This window comes from Mus pahari, chromosome 18 (assembly GCF_900095145.1).
Source record: "Mus pahari chromosome 18, PAHARI_EIJ_v1.1, whole genome shotgun sequence".
Taxonomy (NCBI): domain Eukaryota; kingdom Metazoa; phylum Chordata; class Mammalia; order Rodentia; family Muridae; genus Mus; species Mus pahari.
The window spans coordinates 43638391-43642966 of NC_034607.1; the positions used below are offsets into that span (position 1 = coordinate 43638391).

Genomic DNA, 4576 nt, shown 5'->3' on the forward strand with positions numbered 1-4576 from the left:
GAAAAGGAGCAAGGTCTTTTCACCACTGAACCATCTCCCCAGACCCCTCCTATCAAGCTTTATGTTTGCAGATAGTAAGCCCTTTCATTTTATCACAAAATACATAGTATAGAGCTAGACCCTTACACTGGTAATAGACCAAGCCCTAATCCTACACTATTGTGAACTAGAAATTGCTGTATTCTATTGTACTACTGAATTCTAAGACTCGATATTTCTATGTAACAGTGTTTTATATCTATTAGCCAACTTCCATTTATTCTCCATACCTCTTAATCTCCAGGAACTTTTATTCCACTCTTCTACTTTGAGATATTTTAATCTTTACATGGTAGAAGTGAACATTTGGTATTTATCTTTCTGTGTTAGCCTCAATTCAGTTAACACAATATTCTCCATTTTCATGTATTTTGCCATGAGTGACAGGGTTTCATTCTTCTGCATCCTAATAGCATTCCATTTGTTTATGTGTACCCCATTTTCTAAATCTATTCACTGATAGAAGGTCATTGCTTCCATCTCTTGACTACTATGGATGGTACTGCAAAACTGTGGGTATGCAAATATCCATTCGATGTCTTGACTTTACTTTCTTTGGTTACATATATTCAGTTCTGAAATTGTTGAATAATTGGTAGTTTCTATTTTTAGCATTTTAAAAATGAATTCCATACTGGTTTCTGTTCCTTTTCCATCCATCTTAATATATCTTAAACTATATTTATGATATCAAATGACATTTGTAAATTAATTAATAAGTTTAATTGCTCAACTCAATGAATTTATATTCATATATTTAATTTTTATGCTGCATTTGACAGGACTGAGCATTCTTTTAATATCTCCATAATCTCGTCACTTGAATTTTATACTCTGTTTCTCCTACCTGCCCCCTCATATTCTGAACACTGTTACAAGCCTCTTCATGCTTACACACTTTGTGATTCCAATTGAGCCTCGTTGCTGATTTCAAAGTTGTATCAATAGTTAAGACCCACCCCAGAGGTCCGATGTTTCTGTGAAGCAACCGTTTCATCTTCTGCTCTGGCTCTATAATTAAAACCCTAGCTTTGACATTCATAAGATATGGTTTTTAAATTTTAACTCTGAAATGAAATCCAATGTGATCATTTATTTATTGTCTGATAGCTCACTAAACTAAGCTATCATAAACTTGATTGTGCAAACCTAGAACATAGGGGTCATATGTGAGTTCTCCACTAATCTGACTTTCTCCATTCACTCTGTTTGATGTTGTCCTATCCACACAACTGTGTTAGCCTCATTATTGGTGCACTTCAATTTAATTTCCTCACTCAAGCCTCGACATCCAGGCTTGGGTGTCTGTACCATGAATTGAAGAAAACTTCAAATGTGGTCTGATTACCCTCATCCTTAAAATTTATAGTGATTTGTTATTAAATCAAAGAGAAGATTGGTATCCTCAGTACAGGTTCTGTGTGTGTACTGCTCTGACACCAGTCACCCTCTCTGTCTTCAGCCATGAACACCTTTTAGTTCCTAGGACTCATTAAGCCAGCATCAAACATGGTGCCATTTCACATGCCTGTTCCTATGCCTTCCTAACAAAATCTCTACACATATGTACATACTCCAGCATGTCCCATCTCAGTCTGAGATGTCCTTTGATGGGAAAAATTACCTGTTATCTCTGTCTTTGGCTGTATATCCTCATTGGACTGTTTCTTTAAAACATTTATTTTTAAAACTTGCTGTATATTTGTCTGTGGCTCATTTTCAATGACCGACTTCTCTCATGCAAGGCAAATTCTAAGGGGGCAAGATTATTCATTCATTTGGCTGACTGTTATATACCTGACAGGTAGATTCTTTTGTTTTGTTTTGTTTTTTACAAATAAAGTTTTATTGAAACACAGTCATATTCATTTGTTTATACAGTAACTATGGCTGTTTTAATGGTATGAAGATAGGGTTAGACAGTTATGACACAGACAACATGGCCTGCCAAGCCCAGTGTACTTACTCTCAGGTCTTTTATAGAGCACGTGGGCTGACAGCTCAGTAACAAGTGCCACTTGTCTTATGATACACTTGCATAGTTTCCAGAGGGATCCAAAGAACTACAGTCAGAGAAAGTATGTGGACAGAAGCCCAGTGTGAGGGTGTGCAAACCTGTAAGCTAGTGTTGGGAGGTGGAAGCAGGAAGATTCGGGAGTCTGTAGCTAGTGTGAGCTATGTGAGAACTGGTCTTTAAAAAGTAGAAATAAGTGACATGTGGCTTAAGGCTTTTATGACATTCCTGACAGTTTTAAGAAGGAAATTAAAAATGAAAAACACTAGGCAATGATTTCAATGAACTGGTCTATTACAGAAAAAATTGAGAGTCAGTGCAACACATACAATTATCACTTTATGTCAATGAGTGTTCCTTGTGTTGGCTATCTCCCACTGACAGAATTATAAGTGCCTGACAGACTGTATCCACCATGTCAGCATACAGGCCTCTTTCTCTGAAAAATGTCCAGAAGAGATGAAGAGGGAGAGGCTAGGAACTGTGAGGCATTGCCTAGGGTCCCAGTGCCCACTACTCAGAACTTCAGGAGAACGACAGGCCACCACTTCAGCTGCTTTCTGTCACAGGGCTTGTCAAAGCTCAGCTGCACAGCAGTCTCCATGGCCAGGATCTTGGGACCACTATTCCCATATAAGTGCATCATCTCTGCTTAGTGCTACTCTCAGGGCTTCTCATATGGGAGTTCCACTGACCTGTGGTGGTTGAAGTCCAGACCATGGTCCACATTCACATAGTCATTCAGGTGCTCCTTGTCTAGCTGCTGCTGTCGCCATCGCTCTTCTCTGCGACTCTCAGTCTGTGTGAAGTTCTGGCAGAGCTCCTCAGGGATTTCCATTTTACTCATGTCACACTCCACTTTATCATCTGAATCCGACTCCAGCTCTTCCTCTTCACACAATGCTTCACTTTCTCTCGTGGATGCCTGGGGTCTATTGCTGTTCTGCAGAGGTTGCCCAGGGTATTTGGGATGGGAAACACTAGATGGAGACGCTTGCCATGCCGTGTGCTGGCCTTGCGTGTCCCAAGGATGCCCAGACTCATAAGCAAGAGAGTTCCAGGGAAGAACTCCATGAGGGAAGAGCCATGGGGAAGTGAAATAGGAATCCCTAAACTTTCTGTGGGCATTCTGGTGGCTTCACACCCAAAGCACGGCATGATGATATCGTTGGCAGCATCTTGCATATACTGGATGAGAATGCCAAGATGCAGCAGTCCTCCACTTTGAAGCCATCGTTGTTATCTCTGATTGCAGTAGTCCACGTGGGAACTCTTGGGCACACAGCTTGCAGATCTCGGGCAGCAGGAAACAACAGACCTAGTTCTCGTGGTAAGGAGGAAAGGACTGGCATGTCGATTCTTACTGATAATGCTACTACTTAGTTTCTAATACTTGCACACTTTTTTGTAGCGTATCAATAAGTGGTACTGTAAAGAAAACAGCTTGGTATTGTATAAAATTGCATGTTAATTCCTCATCTCGTGCAACACTACACAACATACTGTTATTTGGCTTGTGTTCTGAAGGAAAACCAAAGAAAGGCTAATATAAATCTATAACCCAGAATGTGCTCCTAATGATACCATTGAAACAGGTAATCGCATTCCCTTCTTATCAGCAGTATAAATCACTACTGTTACACCTATAACTTTCCTATAACTTACAACAGAAAGGCAAATAGTAGGAAAATTTGTGAGGACGAAGCTACAAAACACATGCTCAACTTAAATTATTTGATTCTTCTCAGTTTTCCCTTTCCTACCAAGCATTAAAAAAAAAAAAAAGAAAGAAAGAAAAATCACTCAGGCCAGAAAATTCGTTCACAGTCCAGTAAGTTTCAAAATGAGGGTTTTTGTTGTATGAAACAAAGAACAAATTTAATTAAATAAAGAACTGATGATGATATAGTAAATCCTGTCTGGAGATGTTCTTTTCTTTTGCTAGATGTGTAAGTGAATATTAAAGGTTACTTTGGGGATTTTAGGTGAAAAAAATGCTGAAGTTATGTCAACCTGTTATCGTTGAAACCACTGTACTCAGCAAATACAACTAATGTGAACCATGCCTATCCTTTGAGTCAATGATGTTTGGAGATTATTGATGCAGCCTTTTCTACTACAAGTCAGTGATGTATTGACCAGGAATCAGGACTACCGTTGTGTGTGATTTTTATCTAGCAATGACTGGAATCTTAAGAAGTCAGGTCAATATGGGTAGGCACCTGCAAATGAGGCTTTGTACCAAGTTATAAAGGAAAGATAATTGGTTTTGTTTCTGTTTTGAAGATTTATTTGTTTTTGTTTTATGTGAATAAATATTTGCCTGTCTGGATGTATATATGTGTAGTGTGTGGGTGCTTCATGGACATGGAGACCAGAAGAGGGCATCAGATACCCTGAAACTGGAGCAACCATGTAGGTATGATGATCCAATCCCGGATCCTCTGTAAGAAAAGCAAGTGCCCTTATCGGCTGAGTCATCCCCAACCCCAAGTGTATTAATTTTGCCATTAGTGGATTTAG

The 4576-nt window shown here is 39.2% G+C and overlaps 1 pseudogene; it reads right to left on the reverse strand.

The window, feature by feature from the left end:
• Positions 1–2570: 2570 nt before the first annotated feature.
• Positions 2571–3287, reverse strand: LOC110335359 (annotated as a pseudogene).
• Positions 3288–4576: the final 1289 nt, after the last annotated feature.